Source organism: Poecilia latipinna, unplaced genomic scaffold (genome assembly GCF_001443285.1).
Source record: "Poecilia latipinna isolate Pla-1442-1.1 unplaced genomic scaffold, P_latipinna-1.0 Scaffold519, whole genome shotgun sequence".
NCBI lineage: Eukaryota > Metazoa > Chordata > Actinopteri > Cyprinodontiformes > Poeciliidae > Poecilia > Poecilia latipinna.
In genome coordinates this window covers 95,647-118,414 of record NW_015113135.1, presented here as the reverse complement: position 1 = coordinate 118,414, position 22,768 = coordinate 95,647, and the positions used below count along the sequence as shown (strand labels likewise).

Genomic DNA, 22,768 nt, shown 5'->3' with positions numbered 1-22,768 from the left:
AATCTTAACTATGGCTTTCAGATAGAAGACATATTCAAATGCAAAGTACCTGATTAACTCAAATCCTGTGACCTCTTGCTGAACTTCCATGTGTGATTATGTCAGCCACACCCACAGTTTGCTGCACCAATGCAGCCTCAGTTGGGTTTTCCACTTGTTAACAATCATAGTCTATTTTCTGGAGCACAGCTCGCAGAACTGCATTACAGGCCTGGCAAATTCTTCTGTTGATCTAATAAATCTGGGGTTTCCCTCCGACAAAGTGTATTTCACCCCATACAATGATATTTCACGCTCTGTGTGTGTGGATGTGACCTTGTAGAAAGGCCTAAAACAAATATGGTGAGCCCTGTCCGTACGTCTTCTGTTCCCCGGCTCTCCAACAGAAATATGCCGGAGTCTGGACTGGAAAGTCGCAGCTTCAGAAAACCCTGAAATCATCCCCAGCAGTGTGACAGCCTGCACATCTCCAGGTGAGTTCAACAGACACAAACACAATACAAACGTAAACCACACACATCTATTTAGCATAAGTTTCAGACATTGCCAAATGTTCATTCCTAAATTATTCGCATCGGTATGAAGAACAGAACGATCCTGACTCCCACATTCCAGTTTTTTTTTTTTTATATTAATTTACGTAAATCCCTCACTTTCCTTTTTTCCAAACCCTGTTTAAGAAACGTAGTCATGGTGTTTGGCTACACACAGGAAAAGCTGCTGTCAGGCCATCAGGCAGAGAACACAGACAGATGTGAGCTGTGAGGAAAGCCTCATTTATTCCTGCTTGGAAAAACCAACATGTTTACCGACTTTGCTGAGGACGCCGACCGGTGCGGAGAATGGAGGGAACGGAGCCGCTTGGATGTGACACTGAGGCGCTTTGTTCATTCATCAGAGGTGTGTCCTCTTGTTCATATTTCAAAAACACAATACAGCGACCATAAATAATCAACGTGGCCTAATGGCAACAATTGAGCTGAATGTTCTGTTGTACACAAAGGCCACTTGTAAGGCAGCTAATGCATGCATACTTCCACATGTCTTCGACAGCTTCTGTAACAAATTACTCAACATGCACCTGTTTGCACACAAAACACAGAACCCATCAAGTCCCCTCACCCCCCAAAGCCTCGTCACCCCCTACCAGTAGTGAATATGTTAAGTGTGTGATTTATGTGGCAAAGACACCCACTCCCAAAAATGGCAGAAAGGACAAAAACAACCTTGAGCAGCCACTACCAGAAGACAGTAAGTGTTAGTGCAAGCATAAAGTATTGCACAGTTGCAAAGTGGAAGATAACTAATTTAAAAATTTTTTGGTTATTTTTACAAATATAAATCTGAATAGTGCAGCATGAATAGCTAAAATACAAACTCCTTCAACAAATACCTATAACTCTGTATTTAGTTCAAACACCAAATTTACCTTCATGATAGTGGTGAGACATGATTAAAACATTTTTATCATGTTAGTTACTGGGCCTCTAATTAATTACTTGCAATTTGGAGACAAAATAAGCAACATTGGTATATTAAGAACCATATATGTCTCCTAAATTATTGAATAAAATAAACATATAAGCTCAAAAAGACATTTACTTGTTATAATCTGTTATCTAGGCTATTAAACCATCATAAAGTGAAGTTTACTCAATCGGTTTTCCAGTGTTTCAGGAACTCCTGATCATTCGTGGAACTACTTTAGAGACGTGGACATGTAGCACTGAAACAGCATCAATGCTACATGTTTAGCATTGATGCTATTTCAGGCTAGAATAACTTTGCTGATGAGCTAACTCTTTTTAGCACAACTTGAACATAACAGTCTTTTCCAGTTTCTAATCAAATTGTTTTTTGAAGCTAAAAATAATCTCCATTGGGCAAAGAAAAGCAGCTTTGTGGTCCATCGCTATCATTTGTGGGTGTTACAGATTTACGGGCGTATCAGAAACACAATACAAAGGTTCCGGCTCTGAACTTTTACTTGTAACCCCCCCACCCCCCAAAAAACAATTAATTGCATAAAAAATTTTAATAGGTAAAAACAGATCGAATTAATTAATCAAAATTAGCATGGTAAAGTCCTGGCTCTAATGAATATGTTAGAGCCAGGATGCACAGTTGAGCACCTATAGTCTTCCTTATTTCCAGTCTTGAGGGTGCAGGAAAATAAAAGTCACTCATGGATCAGAAAAAAAATCTGCAATTGTGAATTTTTCACTAATAAGTTGGAGATACATTCTACAGTAACATCTGCAAGTGTGTGAATAATGAACTGCAAACAGGCGAGGTTACACTGGACTGGAATGCTGTTCAGCAAAGTAAATGGTGGAGGTGAGTTCGAAAGTACACAATACTTTTATGAAAAATTTAATTCCCTTCCACTTTATAATACAGGTCCCTTTGAAATGGACTATCATGTAAAGTCCCAATAAATCCCAAGTAGGAGGTTGCTTGGACACAGATAAAATGTGAAAAAGTTCAAGAAGCACGAATACTTGGGCTTTGGTACACATTAAGTCATAGAGGAATTAGCTCAGTTAATATTTACCCAATCTCAAAATGTTTCTTCAAAGCGCTTGAAGGATTAAAAAGACTTCTTTCTCTTTAGCCATGCTAGAGATGCTAGGTCAATAATAAACCAATGGGGCTGTTCAGTGGCCTCCGGCTTCGACGAGCAGATTTACAACACGTCTTTTTGTTAAAACAAAAAGCTCTATTCAGGAGGAGAAAAACCAGTGTGGCAACAGCGCACAGCACATAAATTCAAGCCCAGCATGAATGACTCTCTACCTTTGTCTACGTCTGAGAAAGAAACCTGAGAAAAAAGGGCTGCAGAGTATTTTCAGGTCTTAAACGTGGAGAAGTGGGCTCTGTGAGGTAGATCTAAAATTCTCCAGAGTGTCAAGCGCTGGTAGTGGACTTACCGGAGTGAAACTCTACCCTCTGAGTAGACAGCAGCATTCTTTGTATTCATCATGCGTTTTCTTTTTAAAATGCATTCTCCTGGAAAAGACTTTCCAATCGTGTCAGCGTTAGCAGCAGAAAATATCCAATTAGCATTTGTTAGCAGCGAGACGGGATGCCGAAATGCATTTGTGCATCTTTTGCTTTGATCTTGGGGAAAACATATAAGAAGAATTTTCATTCACAACTTTGATGTTTACACACTGCTAGAAGCTGAATAAATGCAGCAAAACAAAAAGCTACACCCAACACTTTCTAAAGAATCCCAACTTCTCAGGTGTCACACAGAGATTGAAATGTCTGTCGTCGCTTTCAAATTCCAAATTTTGAAATGCAGATTTTTAAAGCTGCTGTGCATTAAACATGTCTTTGGTTTCGACGGGCCCACACATTTTGTGAACGCTCGACTGCTCCATGGCAGATCTATAACTCGCGGAGTGTTGGTCCAGACGGCCTCATGGTGAAAATCCGGTAGCGTGAGGCCGCAGGGTTGAAACCAAGCCGCTGCTCTTTGAGAAACAATGAAATGCGCTGCTCTGTCCGGGCCAAATATGCATAAAGGAATTCCTAATTAGCATCTGGGCACTTTCAGTCCCTATAGGAATGAGGGGAAAAAAAAACAAAAAAAAACTAACTGCAGCTGTGTGGCCAGCTGTGCCCATCTGTGTTTGTACTGAGGAGATGCAAGGTGAGAATTCATGGAAGAGAATACATTAGAATCGGACCCTCTTGTGTGGCTAAATGCAATACATTACAGTTTAAAAGTTTAAAATCAAACATCTAAAACTGATGGCTCAGATTTGAAAACAGTGGATGAGCTCATCCACTGTTTTCACTTCCGATACCAAAACAAATATCTGAGGTTTAGGACATATTTGTACTTAGTTAGAAATTTATTTGCTAACTCTGCACCAGAACAGCTCACTGAAATACACCTACAGCGTCAGTAGCTTGGACAAACATGGAAAAACAACTTTAATTTGTTCAGTCAGTGTAATTAGGAGTAGAACAGCCAATGGAAACTAAACAAAAGAAACTGAAGCTGACAAAAATAAACTGCAACAAACCTTCTTTAAAATGGTTCAGAAAATGTAATTAGGATTTCTCAGTGTAATGTAAAATAATATAATAAACCATGATTTTCAAAGCACAAAGCATAGAATTAGACTGAATACATCTGCCTTTACAGATTGTGCACATTGTCATGATACCCAATCTAGAATTTTTTTCCCCAATATCAGGACTGATAGATATTAATATTGGGTCGATGAATCTCCAGTCTTATATGTACATTCTTTTCTCTTTAATTTTCTACAAACTCACCAGAAAATGATGAAATTGTCTATTAAAATCTTTAGAAATCTCACTTCTAAAAACCAAATGGAACTATCCCTGTTAAGTCTGTCTGAGCCCAAAGTTGTCCTGACAAACACACAATCTGCTACTTATGGCTGTGCTGAAAACACAGCTTCAGCCCATTAGCAGTGTTCAGACTGTAAACAGCCGATGCCAAAGATGTCTGATAGAGAAACAAAGGTGAACAAAGCCTAAGCGAAGCTTCCCGTTCTGCCTTTGTGGTGACGTCCAGCTTCATATCAACATCTCCACATTCCCGCTGCTCTGCCGTCCGGCGCAGCATGTGTAAGCTGTTTGAGCAGAGCGGCTGCAGCACTATCGCCGGAACCCAACGCCAGCTGGAAACAATGTGTGAGATCTGACTTTTCACTATGTGCGTGTGTGTGTGTATGTGCTGTCGTGGATGTAGGTTCAGATATGTGTGTGTACATACAATTGTAAACGAGGTACTCCTGTGTTTTGTATGCGTGGCTCCACTGCCCCGGCCGGACAGTCACTCTATAAATCAAGGGGGCCCATGCCCTTCTGGCCCCTTCAGAGCAATATCATAACAAACAGCCGTTCAGAATAGTACAACGTCTGTCTCTGAGATACTGGGGTGCGTTTGTCTGTTAAAGTGCTGCTCAGAGCCTCCATCTTTTCTGTGTGTCTGAAGAGGTTTATTTATCCTCAACAAACTTCTCCAGGGGCCAGTGGGCAGGCCACGGCCCTAGGGATAAATAGCCCTCTTTATGTGGGAAGTCTTTCCAAACTTATCCCTCTTCTGCATACACACCCTCTTACACACGCACTGAAGGATTGTGTAAAAGAAAATTCTGGAGGAACAGGAGGAAGCATAGACTCCGTCATGTCAGGTCAAGTTAGCAATTTATGGTTGTTGGCATATTTAATTAAGCCGAGACTTTATCATATTAATTTAAATTAATTATTGACAGATTTAAACATGCTAAAAATGTTATATGTTAAAAAATTTAACTCTATTAATCACCTTTTCTGTGTGTCTTTTTTAAAGTTCAAGCTGGAACTTTTGTATTGTGTTTCTAGTATGACCGCAAATCTAACGCACAAGCGACGTCCGCTAGCAGCAGCGGTTGACAAAGACGCTCCTCGTAGCCCACTGAGGGTTAATTTCCACTTCAAAAACTGATCTGATTGGACACTGGAAAAGGCTGTTGTGCTCAAGTTGTGCTGAAAGGTGTTAGCCTGTCAGCTAAGCTTTTCAAGCCTAAAATAATGTGTAACTTGAGAAACTGTAAAGATTACTGGTTGACTGTATGGTTTTTATGATTTTATATTTTTGTGTCTTTATAATGTAAAGCACCTTGAACTGCCTTGTTGCTGAAATGTGCTATACAAATAAACATGATAGATTGAACTTGATTGATTAAAGTCACATCTCAATGCTAAACATGTAGCAGCTAATACAAACGTCCCAATGTGAATGTCAGCATCTACAGTCCACAATTCTAAAGAAGTTCCAGGAATGAAACACTGGAAAGATGAATGGGTAAAATAACACTTTGCACCAATGGTTGAATAACCTAATTAGTAATTAGTATTTTCCTTGTTGAGCTCATATGTCTACTTATTCAATAATTTAGCAGCAAAAAGAGATTCTGAAATGAAAATCGTTGTTTATTTCCACTTATTTTTAATTAAACTTACTATATGAAACACTGCATGATGTACAGTGCTCTGCACATGCTTCCACCGCAGCTACCAACACATTCCCCACGCAGGCAGAGCTTTCAACACAAACGTAGCCTAGAGGCCAATGCTAACTCATTATGCCTACAAATCTGTTCCTTATGGAAAAGTGGTAAGAAGAAAGCTGTTGTTAAAAGACATCAATAAGCACCGATTATTGTTTTTGAAGAACACTGAGGCAGCATCATGATGGGAAGATGGATGGAGCTGGTAGAGACCCTTGTAATGTGACATAATGTCTCGTGAGATAGTTCTAAAAACTATTAATTAAGGTTGGCAGGGGAGTCAATACAAACGCAGAGTATACTTTTCAGATTTTTATTTGTAATAAATGTAGAAAATGATGCCTAATTTTTATTTCCTGTTGATCTATGAAATAGAATCCCAATAGAATACATTGAAGTTTGAGGTTTTACCTTGACAGAGCATGACACTTTAAATCATTTTCACTTTGATGTTTGTTAATGACATCTGCGTTAGGTTAAAAACTCTCTTTGGAATTGTTTTAGATTTAGACGTGTGTATGAGGGGTACTGATGTGCTTCTTCCTCTCCTTTCCTAACAGGTACTTTGATTGAGCCGGGGAGAAAAGCAGCAGCACATGCCTTATTTAAAGCCATATCTGGGATTAAGCTGCTTTGAAAGTGATGGATTCCAGATGCTCCAGGGAGACATTTATCTTTATCAGGCTCCCCCTTTTTTTCCCTCCTCCTCACTACATTTAACTAATCATACGACAAGGCCGTGTTTCCCACATGTGCGTAGCAGGCTGCTCCCAAAGCAACAGCAGACAATTCAGCAACAAATGGCCTGTTGCAGGTAATTAGTTTGCTTCCACTACTGTAAAAGGCTGGATTCCCTGTATCTCAGCCGTCACTCATTGGCAGCGCTGGCACTAGGGATGATATCCTCAGTGCAGATGAATGTGATTTGCATGTATTGATTCATTAATCCTTGCTGAGCTTCAAATATTTCACCTCTTACAGAAGAGACATGGGATGTTCTCCAAATATCCAAATTGCAGCTGATCAGCTAGCACTGTTTGGAACAGAGAGGTTCCCAATAGGGCTGCCATAATTCCTTTACATTATGTTTCATATAACCTAGATGGATGAAATGACTTCAAATCAAAGCATAATTATGCGTTTGAATCTCCTGATCAAAGTCCAGATCTTAATGCAATTAAGAATCTGTGGCAGGAGGTGAGAATTGATCTTCAAAGAAGTGCTAAATTCAATCTGATAAAAGCTTGAGGTTTTGTTTTGGTTTTTGCTGATAAGAATGGGAAAAACTGTTAATTCCTGGAACAGGGGTCTGTGACTCTAGAGGCTCTACACCAGGGGTGTCCAAACGTTTTTGTCATGCTGTGGGCCAAAAGTGTTGAGTCAAAAGTCCTCACAGGTCAAGAAAATAATATTAATAATAAAAAAAAAACTAAAATCAAACAAATACAGTAGTCAGATTTTTTTTGTTTGTGTTGTTTGTAGGTAAGCTGGATAATAGATCCAAAACATAAAAGTGGTTTTGCACGTTTGCTGTATTAAAAGAAAAGCATCTAGTTTTCAATTTCTTTTGGTGTCGACTAAATAAATTTATTTTCAGTTATGAGAACCAAATTTGGGTTAAAATCTAGGAATATGTAGCCAAGTTTAACACATTAAATAGAAGTTCGGTAAAATTCTCTGGAAGATGAGGTTCTACTGGTTACGAAAGCTTGATGAAAACTGAAGCTTGAAGACGAATACTTTGTGTCGTACTTCCCATTTTCCACTGATCAGATTTTCATTTTTAAGATAAAATTTCAGATTTATCATTGAAACAAACTTCCAGAAGACTGCAAAATATCCGAAACACCAAGTTCCTTTAAAAACCCACCTCTGTTTTGATTAACAAAACCTAGAACATTAATCAATATATCTGATTTATATTTGCTTGATGATTTTGATGATGGCATTTGACAATATAATGTTTGAGGTTTCACAATCAGTTACTGTATAATGTTTTTATAATGTAAAATACGTTGAACTGCCTTGATGCGCAAAGGTGACAAACAAATAGACTTAATTTGATTTGAGTTGACGATGCACTTCTTTGTGTCAAAGTAGAAAACTCCAAAATGAGGAAATGTAAATCTGCTCTAGCAGTGTGAATACATTTGCCAGTCTTTGTGTGCATCTTATTTTTGTTTTATATGTCTAAAAGACACCATAATTCACTATAAATATCTTCCAAGGTGCGTCAGCCTCATAGACGGACTGGGACGTCCTCCGCAGCAGCGGCTCGTCTGCTCGCTGCTCCAGCCAACAGATTCTTTAGCCTCTACTTCCTCTGCTGAAAAGCGGCACTGGCTGCCAACCGTTTGGCACGCTTAGCAACCCGTCAGACTAGCCAGTATCACATGACCTTCAAACAGGATCTGTAGAGCCACCCCTCACCCCCACCCTCACCACACCACCCACCAACAACATCAATCTCCTCCCCGCCGTCAATAAAGAGCACATTTTTCTTCAGCCGTTTCAAAAACTACTCAAATTGTAAATCTTGCTCGTCTCTGGAAAGTTTCCCAATTCTTTTACTCCTTCCTCTATTCTCCTCTCCTGTCTTGAATGTGCAGTGAAAACCCCTAATCTCTGTTTAATATGGTTTGGCCGGATGTAAATACCTTTGGACAATGCCTTTAATCTGGGCCAGCCTGACAACCTCGCACCGACCTACAGAAGACTGCCAAGACGAGGCGGGCTATTGGGGGAGAGACGAGGGATGGAGATCAAGGAGGAGAGAAGAAGGGTGATAGAAGGAGGAAAGGTGGGGGGGGGGAGGTCTCTCCACCAAGCTGTAGCGCTTCATCAAAAGAACCCCCAAAAATCAAGTTAAAGATAGACATTGCCTCTAAACATCCCGCCCCGGCCTGTGCCAGCATCAACCCCCCCTCAGTCCTCCCTCCACTCCCGTTCAGGCCTGGACTTCTGCTCAGCTGCACTAACGAGCATCGGAAGCAACTGTACATCCAGAGTTTCTTGGCAGAGACCGGCCGTCTTTGCTCCTTTCAGACCCTCGTCATCGCCCATCGTCTCTCCCCACCCGCCTCGGAACGGGCCGCGGGTCTGGCCCATGGTAATTGTCATTCTGAGGATGAACTGGCCTAGTTTCAATTCAGCAGACAAAGTGGAAGAAGAAGCCCACCCCCCATAAAAGCCAAGATGTCGGTGGAGAGAGTGTGGGGCAGGGGCTGCTGAACAACATAATCACACAACAACACGGAGGAACCAATCTGATTACAAGGTGGCTTTTAGTAGACACGACTGCGGAGCCTCTCGTTTAGGCAATGGGATCACTTCGTGTTCTGGGAGCGGAGGTGGTTTTACGGCATGCCGGCAGTGATTTGCGCAAACGTCACAAACAAAAGTCAAGACGACCTGGGAATGTCAACGGCAGAGTCGAATGACTTACAGCTTCAGACGATGGAGGGGAAAAAAAGAACACGATAGCGACTCGCAACCTTGACCAAATCTATGTGACAACTTTTGGAAAACTGTCCAACAGTCATAAAAGTGAGCTCTAAAATGGTCCCGGCATAGAATTTGCGCTCTGGGGGATCTGAACTGCTAAGAAAGAAGCAAACATCTCGAAGTTCAAAGCACAATTCAAAGGCCTCTTATCTGGAACTCCACGGACGAGAAGCATCTGATGGAAACCATGTTCAAACATACTGACACAGCATGAGGAGATGGCTGATTGAAATGTTCAACTCTGACCTCTGGTGACCTCAACTACAACCCTGCCCTGACCTCCCAGGGTGCCAAGTGTGACCCCCTCCCCCTCACAAATGCACAGAGATAACGAAAGAGATAGCGATGTGCGTCTGTATGGAAGGTGAAAGGGATCACAGGTTTATGGAGAGTGATCAGTGGCCATAAGAGTTGGTACTTAGAACACACACTCATACACAACTAAAATCTGAAAGCCAGAGTGAAGTTGGCATTGTCTACACTCTAACAATAACTGTCTTTCAAAGATCTTGGCAACAAGACCGCAGTTAAGCCTCAGCAGCCTTTAGTTAATTAATCTGTCAGGAACAACAGATTTTATTGACCTGTCACCTGCTTTTTATCAATCTGAATAAAAGCTAAAAGCATCTAAAAAATACTGCTGGAAGTTCTCATTTATATTAAGCCTAGTGTTTCATCTCTGTTGGGGAACAATGTCGTTACTGTTAGAAATCCACAACTTCTCCATATTTAGGTTACATATTCTTAAACTGTAAAATAAATATGAAGCACGATAGAACAAATGTAATAAAAAAAAAAATTAAGCTTGTTTTGAAGACATGTTTGTGCACGACACTGTATGTCTTTGACAGAAGTCTCTAAAGGCCTTAATATCCTCCAAGTTACTGACCAAAAGAGACAACAAAACCAAAAGGAGCAAGAAACATTTGTAGAACATCTTGTTCGAAACTCAAAAATCTCAGTCTCAAAGTTTTGGCTAGCAGACATACAAAGTTGCTAGACAAATACCCCAAAAACATGCAGCTGTAAGTGCATCAACAAGAAAAATCTAATTATCTTCTTTCCACTTCATAATTATGCATACATTGTGTTGGTCTGTCACATTAAATGTATGTTGTTTAGGATTGTCGTACTGTCCTACTACAGAACTGTCAGAAAATTATGAGACTTTCCAAAGAGTCGGTTTCCCAACACAGAACACCTCAGGCTTCAATATGTTTAGTTACTTCCTCATTCTGCAGCGCCATTGAGCAAAACGTTTTCACTAAACAGTTTGTTCTTTCTGCAGCTGAGCATTAGAAGAAAATGTACTCAAGAGCAGGCAATTATTTTTTGGAAAGGTCAATTCGATGTACACATTTAATGCATTTAGTCATTAAAGAATTACAGGCATTTTGTTCAAACATTAGTGAAGAAATAAATATACATCATATGGTAAAAGTAGAAGAACGGTGACCACTATTACTTCCATAAACAGAGCGCTGCTGTGTGACGTCAACGTTCTGCACAGTGTTGCTTTGGGGTCGTAAACCGTTCACACAGAAATCGGTTAATTGGTAGTATGTGTGGCAATGCAAAGAAAAAGAAAATTGGATTTTGAGCATCAAGACCTGCAGTGTGAACGTAGCATTAGCGCTCTCTGGTTTCATGGTTCTTGTCAGTTGGAGCCCACTTTATCTGGAGAGTGTCAGACTACCAAACCAGCTCTATCACAGATGTTTAAGTTGCTCCTTCCAGATAAACGCCAGCATTGGCCTTTATCTTATGAGCCCTGAGTGCTTCTCCAATCTGAAGCAAGCGTCGCGAATTAGAAAAACAACCTCTTAGGTCGTTCTGATTTTGTTTTTCAGCGATACACACCAAACAGAACGCTGCACAAGGAGAAACCTGTCACATTAGGAAAAAGTGTAGCCCATTACACCAAATGCCGCATTCAAAAATAACAGTTCTCGAATAGAAAAAAAAAAAAAAAAAAAAAATTTCTGAGGGGGGTTATTTAAAAAGAAAAAACAAAAAAAGAAGAAGAAAAAAATCCAGTCAGCTCTACTGTCACTGCGCCGCTGTCAGCCAGCACAACTCCACGTCTCTCTCTTCTTTCCAGTGTGAAGAAGGCTTCCATTACACTCTGCAGACGGTACAAGGGTTTATTATTTTAGCTCTCCTGGCAAAATAACATAAGGGAATACTGAGGGGGGAGGCCGAGGGAGGGAATTTGGTTTCAATATTAGATGCGTCAGCTGTTGCTGGATGTGGGGGAGCGTTAAACAGAAGCACACATGAGGGTGAGAGAACAGGCCTCTGGATCGTTTCAGCTGTGAACAAAGATAGATGGATGAAGCACCACAAAAAGAAAAGGGGGCTGGGGAGAAGAGAAAGGAAATAAAGATGGAGAGAGAAGTAGGTGACCTAATTAGAATGTATTAAGGGGAAGGGTGAAGGCACAGGGAGCAGATGTGTGAGAGTGGAAAGAGGAGACAAAGAGAAGGATGGGAAAGAGGAAGGAAGAAGAAGGAGAGTTGAGCAAGGATGAAGATGAAAGAGAGCGGCCCCACATCCAGGCTCAGGAGAACATGAACGTTGCTGCCTCGCTGTGATAAGTACTTAGAAATCATCGCAGTGACAGGTCTAAAAAGTTACATGACATATATTCATGATTCAGCCATGGTGCAAGTGTTTATCACCTATCAACCAATCAGAGGAGACTTCGCGTCTCATTCAGGCGTTGGAGCGATAAGTCCCGCCCACTTGGGAGTGGCTGCGTATGCATTGTTTTGGGAAATTGTAGTTGGTGATATTACAGAAGGGCTATGGATTAACACACAGCCACACATTGTCCAAAAGAAGACAAACGTTTCAGACAAACAAACAACAACACTGGAAATCCTTTTTGTTTTGGAATGACCTTTTAAGGTTGAGGTACAGAACGTTGCATTGTACGGAGCCCTTCTGGTGACATGAGAGGGGGGGGAAAAAAAAAATTGCGGTCATGACTTAACTCATGGGAACGACTCGTTCAATTCGTGGGAATAACTTAATAATGCGCAATAATAACTCTTATTTTGTGGGAGCCACTTAATTATAACAAATCCTGGCCACGAATCAAACAGGCTGTGCCCAAAACTTATCAAGTCGTGGGCACAGTTTTTTTTTTCCTTTCTTTCTTTCTTTCTTTTTGTTCCACGTTACCAGGCGAACTTCGTAGTATTGAGTATTTCGTCCCACTCATAATAATTTTGCATGCGCTAAAGCAGTGGTTCTTAACCTGGGTTCGATCGAACCCCAGGGATTCGATGAGTCGGTCTCAGGGGTTCGGCGGAGCCTCTGCCGCGGAGGTAAAGACACACTTGTGTAAAGTTGTGATAACGCGCCCCGCTTTGCCATCACTTGCTGCAGAGGATCATGTTACATTGCTGAGCCAATCAGAGCTGCGGAGGAGCACTGATTGAAGGAGTTCCAATCTCAGCATGGATTTGAATTTGTGTGTTTAATAACTTCAGTAAAGCTCACCGTTTTTATCAAATTCTATAGCTTCTAAATCTGCTCCTTAGTGGCATATTTTTGGGGTTGGTACTGCCTCTAGTGGCGTGGGGGTGGTAACACAACTAATATAATTACCTTACTAAATCAGAATACCACAAAGTCTTTATTTATTGTTAATTTTTCATTCTCAAGAATATAGAGCTAATTAAATGATCTAAACAAGACCTTAAAGTGGTTCCAGTTTCTCTCGATGGCCACCTGTTGAACTGTGGTAAAATTTTAAAACCTTGGGTTGTTCCTGATCAGTCAGCTCAACTTTGCTGAAAACACCGACTATATTTTGAAGAACTGTTCTCAGAGACTCTACCATTTAAGAAGACTTAGTGATCTTGAGATGACCCAACTAGACTCTAGTTGGGTCACCCCTATGTCTTGAATTTGGGAGGAGAAAAAAAAAAATCACTACAGAAGGGTTCAGTAAATGCGCATATGAAACTGGTGGGTTCGGTACCTCAAAAAAGGTTAAGAACCACTGTGCTAAAGTTAAAAACAATGCTGTGATTATTTGGTAAATGTGTGCACTGAACCAACAGCAATGTACAAATATTAGCACCGTTACTTTTCTACCAATAAGACATTGAGCCTTTTGGATAGAGTACCAATAGACTCGTTAAACTATACTTATTATATAGTTTATCATTTATTGTGATAAATTTGTTATAAGAATTTTGAGTTATGGTTCTCAACATAAATTCCAATTAATGGTGTTTACAACTGTCTGTATTGATAATTTTATTAATTGTTTCACTGTTCAATGAAAAGAAAAATCAATGAAAAACAAATATTTCGAAAATACTCTGCGGTTTATTTATACAAATCATATTTCTTTACATGATTGTTATCCTAAAGAAGTGGATTACAAATACGAATGTTTTTCAAAAGCACCATTTGTGTTTGTGGGGCTATGATTGCTGTGACACAGTCACAATCATGCAGTTACCTCAAAAAGAATAAATTAATAGTTCTTATTGTCACTGTTATCGTTAGCACAATAGTACAGCAAAATATCGTGATAAAACTTTAAGTCCATATCGCCCACCTTTCATGGAAGACAGCAACTGCCACTGACAGTGTTAATGAGAAAAACGAGTGTGAAGAAAAACGAGTGTGAAGAAAATGCAGATTTAACCCAAAATTGACTAAAATTGTGCAACTCGAGTGGACAGCACATATTAATACAGCAAATATAACTAGTAAGCAGGTTGACAAGACAATGTGACACACTATGAATCTGAAAATGAAACACTTTCCTACTGAATGTAGGAGGAAGCATGGAAACGTGTGGTGTACAACAGGTTTGAACATGCATAAGGTATACTGGCTGCATTTTGCAACTGCAAACCCATTCCACAGTTTATTGAAGAACATGCAGCTCAATAAACGGTGGCAGTAAATCTAGATGACAGAGGGACAGATGCAACTAAAGATAAAAAGAGGGTGGGGAGACAGATAACTTTTAATAGAAGGCAAAGCTGAAAGAGCCACATTTACCTCCAGTTTCAGCTGCTGCAAAAAAAAAGAAAGAAAAAAAGTACAGATTTTCAAATAGCAGTCCGATACGACACAACGAGGCCTTCTGTTCCCCCATGTTGTCTGCTTGATCTGTTAAGTATCTCAACAATTGCCTTAAGGGGGAGCTTTGTAATTAAAAACCCGCCGTATGTCAACATCGCTGTCAGCCTGTGGGCCGAGAACAGCCCTGAACCGCAGCCAGGGGTAGAACAGAGGGCATGTACAGGTGTGTACGAAACAGAGAAGAGTGTGTATATGCCTCAGAGACATCATTACGATGTAACAAGGTACAACCAGCTCCGAGAGGGCCATGAAAGCTGATGGAAACTTCAAAACATCTCCAAAAAAACAAAGAAAAAGAAAAAAAGAAAAGAGGGAGTAAGCAGATTCCTGCGAAGATCTAGAGCTTACAGTGTGATTCTTATTTAATATCCCTGCATACATGTGCTGAGAACGTAGAGGGAAACACACCGTAACATGAAGATGGCAGGGGCCAGACACACAGACCTATCTTTTCATCCATAATTCATGCAATCCTTCTCACAGAGGATTTCAAAGGGCATTAATGAGGTATAATAATAATAGTCAGACAGGTGACGGCAGCGACAGGGTCGGTGTGAGTCCTGCTGGACAACAGTGACCTGCTGATCTGTAGCTGTCAGCTCCCTTTTCAGAAAGTTTTGCCTAAGTGGACATTTAAAAGCAGGTGATTTAGACTTTACAAAACTAAAGGCGATTTCACACCCGATAGTCCGGTAGACTCAGATCAACTGGGGACCAAAACTGCAACAATTGTTCCATTTTCTGCTGGTGTTGTTCTCATTCACAATGCACTGAGTGAAAAAAACCAAACCATTTCAAAACCAGCACCCTTTCTCTTTCTTATTGCCTAACACTGGCCTCTTTTTCTTGTTTTTTTCAATCAAATCATTGGAAAGTAGGGCTGGGCGACATGGGGCTTAAAATAATCTCTGCAATTTTTCTACACTAAATCCAATTTCCAATTTTATTTGATTCCTTTTCTCACTTTGTTAAAAATAAATTACACATGACAGAAAACATCTTGAAAAACTTTTTTTCCCCAATCATCCTTTCTGTGTGATGACCTGAGTTCAAAGTCCAAAGAAGTTGAAGCTGGAAAACACATCCTTAACCAAGATGTAGACCTTGGGTGTACTGACATCCAAGAAAAAAAAATTCTTGAAAAACAAGAAGTTCATTGGTTTAAAAATCGATTTATCGCCCAGCGCCATCAGAAAGCTGCATTTTGTATTTGCTCAGGTGATATAACTCAGGTCGTTTTTCAATTTATCCAAAGGATGTAAAACTAAACTGTGAGGGTGCAAATATTTTTCAAGAAATATTAAAAAAAGATTTAAAAAGTAAATCTTTGAAAAAAAAAAGCACAATCACACAATTTTTACTATATAAAACATAACAGACACTCTATATAAAACTACTGCATAAATATATTCTATTACAAGAATTTCTGTGATTCTGTACTAAACGGAAGCAGCGTTCAGCATTTAATTCCTTTACTTAAAAAAAAAAATAATAAAAAAAAAGTCTTGGGTGTCTACTGGATTATTTGCATCACAGAGTCGACACAAAGCAGCCATTGTTGCAGAAATCAGCGCTCTCTCTAAAGCTTGTTTGACCTGTATGCTTCCCACGCTTGCCAAAAGATTTCCTGATAACGTTGCCAGGGAAATGTGCATCATCGTGTCTCTACTGAAGAGGAGGAACCGCTTGCAGCGCCATGGAGCCCAGGTTGTGATGAACGGCCCGGTTCCTCATGGCTCTCGTTGAGCCCACACATGGCGCGTATAATGGGATGATTACAGGCCAGTGAGGTCGGGCGCTCCACCATACAGACACGCGTGATGATATTCTGGAAAATAACCCGACACATGCAAACTGGAAGAGAGAGAGGAGTCCCTCTAAGCCAAAAAAAAAAAAAACATGCACAGATATTCCTTGACATCTTTTCATTTTTGTTTCATTGAAGAGGGCTGAACATCTGCACACTGCTGGTCAGCTGGCTTAAAAAATTAAGAAAAAAAATAGATTTTTTTTAATGGTTTTGTTTCTGTTCAAACTTGCTTCATCTAATTTACTCATGACGAGTTTTGATGTGAAAATTAAAGGAGTGGAATATTGAAGCTGCGGTTTGTAGCTTTTATTACATACTTATTGTTAAAACATAAGTTAAAAAAATGTTCTTTTACATATTTGTTAAAACTGTCAATATGTATTGACAGTTTGTTATGAGACTGATAATCTATGAAAATCAAAGGCTCCTCTGCCTTCTCCCAGTGCTACTATTGTCGTCTGAAGAAATCTGGTCAGACACAACCAATCAGAGCCAGGAGGAGGGTCTTATCGCTGTTAGTCACTCTCTTGCACGCACTGCTCACACCCTCCCCCCCGCTACGCTACAGCTTCTCTCCACAGCGGAGCCTGTCATGAATGCTAAATCTAGTTAGCATGTCAGCAGATAAACAGTTTTCTTGTAAAGGCTCTGATTGGTTCTTTTTGACTGGGAGCTGTGCATTTATTCATATTGCTTTAGTAGCTCAGGGAGGAGCTTGACTTTTTTCACATCGACAGTAATGATTTTAACAAATATGTCAAAAAAAACAAACATTTTTTTAAAAAGCTACATAATGCAGCTTTAAGTGTGTGTAAATGCCATAATGCTGAGGTGTTTCTCCTCAGGTTTACTCGGGTACGTCTCAGAACAAGCTGATGGGAAAATACATCAAATCTTTCTTTGGTGAGCTAAGGGGCAGAATCATGGCTTCACTGAAGTTCTTCAGAAAAACTGCTTTCTGCATAAGCTGTCAGTTATTCTGAGAGCCACACACACACACAATCATACTTGCACAAACACACACATGCACACACAATACCTTCAAGAAAACACTGTGATCATCAAAGACTTCGTGAGCACAGGAGAAGCTTTCAACTGGTAAGATCGTGCATGTTCATGTGCTGGACAGAAGAAAATAAGATATGCAGCCGAAATTAAATTTGACAGGGAAGACGAAGAAAAAAGGGGAATGACTGCATGTGTGTGTGTGTGTGTGTGTGTGCGTGTGCATGTGAGGGTGTGTGAAAACAAATTTCTTGTTGACCCAAGCATCCCCTGCTGACATGTACTGTGTTTAGAGGCATCACGGATCTCATACACGTCTCCGTCTGAGTAAGGAATTCAGCTCCCTTCACTTTAATACCAGCAGATTGCTCAGGTTCCAACCAGGGTGGAGGACTACAACAAAAAAATACCATGACCAGTACCCGAATATGTAAAACAACAAAAAAAACAAAAGAAGAAGTTAGATGGTGGGAGGGAGTAAAAATATCCATCATTTGGACATGCTTCAAGGTAAATGTATTTATTTGATTGTTGATTATATTTATTGTTATTAATTTATTTTAAAGGTATTTTCCAGTGTATGTGATTTGTTAATACAGTTTCAGGGACTGTAGGCCGATAGATACGTTGCATGTTACTGTGACACCATTGGACCTTGTTATCTAGTGTTTGTAGGGTTGACAATAACTAGCAAAGCACTGCATCCCTTTTTCTCTTATATATCACAAATATTTAATATTCACAGTGTTATCTTGACAACCTGACAGCTAGAACCAACAGTAGTCGTCGTCAGCGAGCAGCTTTTTGCCCTCCAGCAGGGAGATGGAGGGCGTTACGTCACATTGCTAGACAAAAGAAATGTGTTTTCAGAAATTATTGTGTAGTATACAAGTATAAACTTGCTAACTTCTCTGTATCAGTACTTGAACTCAGCAAGTACATAAACTGAAACACTCATACTTGTACTCTGAAAATTTGAAAAAGTATTTAAGCTCGCGTGAAGTGGTTTTTAGCTTTCCCAAAAAGATTTAATGCGATTAAAGGGGAAATGGAAACACATTTTCACAATAAGTTCAGACATGGCGAACTTTCCCATCCACTGGTAGATCTGCTCCTCAGAGGCAAAAAACTCTGAAAATTTACAAGCTCTTCTCATTTTTCTGAGATGTGTGGCTCATGCTAGCTTACAGCTGCTTCCTGTTTACCACGGCCACATGTAGCACCAACATCTCTAAAAATCACGTCTTGCGTATCCTGGTCCAGTAGACAGAAACACGTCTAACTCGCACTTTCCCCTTTCTTTTTGTTTCTTTTTTGCGACATTTCAAAAGTTCACAATGTGTTTGCATGATAATTGGATGGAAACAAAGCCAGAGAAAGCATGGCAGTGGCACCATGATACCTGGGGGGGATGATTTTATTCAGAACACCTGAGAATATCTGGGAAAGACAAGAGACTCAGTGGAGAATCTTCTACAAAGAAGAAAGAAAAAGTAGTTTTAACTCAATATTATACAGGAACAATATTTTGTTCCTTTTACAATTACACACAAAATGCAAATGGAATACATCATGGTTTGCGGCCTTAATGTGACAAAATCTCACATGACAACCACAAAAGGCCACCAGCAGGAGGTGTGTGTATGTGTGTGTGGTCAGTGACGAAAGGTGGGAGAATGACCCACACAGACATTCACCCTCTGCTCTTCGTCATTAATCTCCAGCATCAATTCACCCGGCTTTCCAAAACACTACTTTCTCCTTCTTTTCCAACATTTGGGAATGCCACCATGCCTTTGGAGAAATAAACAACGGCACAGACTTAATGGAAACAAGGGGACTGCACGTCACACTCGCTCACAGACAGACCACAGAACCGCCTCACTTTACTAATGCACACATAAAAAGCAGGGAATAGGTCTGGAAATGACTCTAGAAGCCTTTTTAAAGCTCGTTTCATGATTATTTTTTAATGGGTAGTTCTGTTCTTTGGGTGAGTTTTTTTTCTTTTTTTTATAAATGAAATTACATGCTTTCAGGGCCTTCAGTGGAATAAACCCTCCATTGAAATAATTACAGGTTTTATATTTAAAATCTTCCATAAGTGAAAGGCAACCATTAGGGTTTTTTAAGTAGAAATAGCAGGGAGAGATTTGTTTTCCAGTCAAAAACATTCATCACCCACACTCAGTGGTCACATACATAAACAACACAAAACGTGGGCAAATTCATAAGACAGCATCAATACAGCTGCTGAGCAGATAGCTAGCAGCCTCACACCTTTAGGTTAAATACTATAACCTAAGCTTTCAACAACATTTCAGCACCTTCTGATTAGTATTCATCACAAACACACATATCCATCTAACATTCACCTCCTCACACACACACTGTAACACACACACAGTCACAGGCTGTAAAGCTAAAGGAACTTCCCAACTCAGGGCTGTTGTGGTTGAGGGGAAGTCATGCCATCTGCCAGTAAATGACAGTCGTTTTGCCCCCACTGCTGGTCCATCTGTGGACTTGGGGAACTCTGTGGGAGGACAAAAGGCCGACAGGGAGACAGGCCGCAGGCCGGACATGCCTACTGGGCAGGGGGGGGGGGGATCCCAGCCTCTCCAGGACATGCAGAAAGGTGTGGCAATGTTGCAGCTGGATGATTCCCTTGGAGTTCACTTCCAATTATCATTAAAATAGCCACAAAGTGTAGCGTTAAAGTAAAGTGAATCAAGGCTAAAACAATTTGTTGAATTAAACATAATTGTGATTAATCAGGATTCATTGTGATTCATCACGATTACTGAAACAGTTTTGTAATTTATCTTAAAACGTGTTTTCAAGCTTCTACTTATTTGGACTTTAAATTCAAGACAATTCACAGAAGGAACATTTTCTGTCATTTGTAATTTCTTTCCAAGAAAAGGGAATCGGACAATTCTCTTAGTGTTAAAGAAATCACAGATTTTATTTTTAAGCCATGTTGCCTAGTTATACTTGAGGCCTTCTAAAAACACGTAGCTGCCTATTTTAATAGTTCAGACACAGTATTCCTTAATACGATGGATGCAAGTTATCGATTAATGAGTTAATCTAAAGTTGGATGATCTTATCAATTGACTTACGATTAATTGATGAGCTGCAATTTTCTCAAAAACCCGAGTTTTCTCTTGTATCACGAGGGACGACTATCTTTTTATAACCAGATAGGCAAATTTTTTCATAATGCTGAAAAAAAAACATTTATTGTTTTGTGTAAATTGTATTACGTACTGACTGACTAAATAATAAATTGTGTTTTTTTCCACATGATTAAACTTAAAACATATTTATGAAATATAACAGAACAGGAACGTCTTATGTTACTGAACAGAAAAAGAAAGAATAACTTGTTGAGTGTTTATATTTTAAAACAGAACACAAAACATACTTTGCATCCCAAACTGGACTTTGTTTGGACTGTTTTACTTTCCTGTTTTTGTATGGCACCGCCATCTTTATTTCTGTATCAACTGGTTCCACTTAAGGATGACCAACGGTGCCCTCTTCTGGATGGCCGTAAAACAACATTAAGATAATGTCTAAACAGTTAATTAATTAGTTAATCAGATGGAACTAATTATAATCAAATAAGCCTTTAATCAACATTAAATCTTAAGTCAATTAACTGTTTGCTTCTTTCTTTCATTACTACAGTCAGTGGAAATTGTCTTGGCAATTCAGTAAAAGCTAACATCCTCAGTCTTCCTTGTCTCTTGGAAGGAAGACAAGGAAGACAACTGGGGGCACAGCCAATCAGTGGCGAAGAAAATGAATGGTGCTCCTGGATTGGTTGCTTTACAAACAGCAGCCTGTGGTGTATTAAGGTGTGTTGCCTTTAGGTTTCTCAGCTTCTCAAGCTACATTTTCTTTCAAATATTTAAAGTATGCTCTATGAAGAAAGTCACAGTTAGGCAAATGTTTTAATGAATAGATTTAGAGTCACAAAAAGGGCAAAATATTATTGTAAAAGTTGCTTATTTCTGTCCTTTCATCTCTAAGCTTAAACTTTATTGCCACACTGCAATATCTCTAAATGGGCTCCTTTATGTTCCATTGCTTGTGTACAGTTGTCTGCCTGGTTTACAGTATCTGTGGTGATAACATCTTCGATGCAGGCCGCTTCTTTCATTTCAAAAATTTTAAGTAACCAACAACAGAGACACTGATGGTGAGATAAAGTCGCATCATTTCATCAGAAAACACACTTTCATCCGTCTCAGATCAAGCGAACCATCACACCATCGTGTGTAGAACCAGCAGCGACGTGAAACTACTTCTCAGAGTCTCTGCTGCATTTCTGCAAATATACGAAGCAGTTTAAAAAAAAGTAAAAGCCAAAGCAGAAACAAAACCACGCCCAACATGATCAACCAGCAGATGCACAGAATCACAGCAGCTCTGTCGTATCATTGGGGCTGAGCATGAGGTCAGACGCCCCAAGCAGCTTTTTCACTTGTTTCATTTGTAGTGATGGAATTCCTCAGATGACATCATATTTCTAAAGCTCGCTCTGTCAGGATTTTCACTCTGCAATCACACACATACACACATTATGAAAGCATATTAGATGCAATCCACGACCCCTCCTGTGAGCCGCGTTATCTGGAAGATAGCCCCGACGTGTTCCTACACACACACGAACAAAGTGGGAAAGACAAATCTGGATCCTCTCCAGAAAACACACAAGCCCTCATCTTTGTTAATGCAACTGCAGCATGTGAAGAGTGTCAAAAGATCGCTTCAAATGGCTTTTGACTTAAAGAGAAGAAAATAAAGAGAAGAGAGAGAGTGAGAGAGAGGGGAGGAGGGAAAAAATAACTCTTGGCTAATGCCTCAGGAAAAAAAAAAAGATTACAGCGCTCTGTTTGGGGCTTTTTTGCGCAATATGGAGAGATTAAAGAAAACACAGTTGACGTTTACTTTGGATTGATCTCTGGGCATGTCTGCGCCTCAAGAACAAAGAGGAAAAAAAAGAGAAATCACACTGAGCTCAGCAAACCAAAAACACTCCAATTAAATCCCGCTGGGAGAATCAAAAAGAACATGTTTACATAAACAATAAATGTCTTCTGAAACATTTCTGTTTATTTGAAGTTAGCGGCGCGGTGAGATATGACGGGGATGAAGAAGCTGCTCAGTGTGAAGTGTCCAAAAGCAGAACATTTAGGATGGCTGTAAAGTATTCACACCTCTGTGAGAGTCTCTCTTTTGTCACATTAAACAATCAAAAAGCATGTTATAAGAATGGACTAAT

At 39.9% G+C, this 22,768-nt stretch overlaps 1 protein-coding gene across 9 annotated transcripts in view; it reads right to left on the bottom strand.

Annotated features, from left to right (window-relative positions):
- The window catches only part of fgfr3 (fibroblast growth factor receptor 3), an 83,255-nt gene that overhangs the window by 47,995 nt on the left and 12,492 nt on the right, over window positions 1-22,768 (bottom strand). The gene's annotated exons all lie outside the window — the stretch shown is intronic.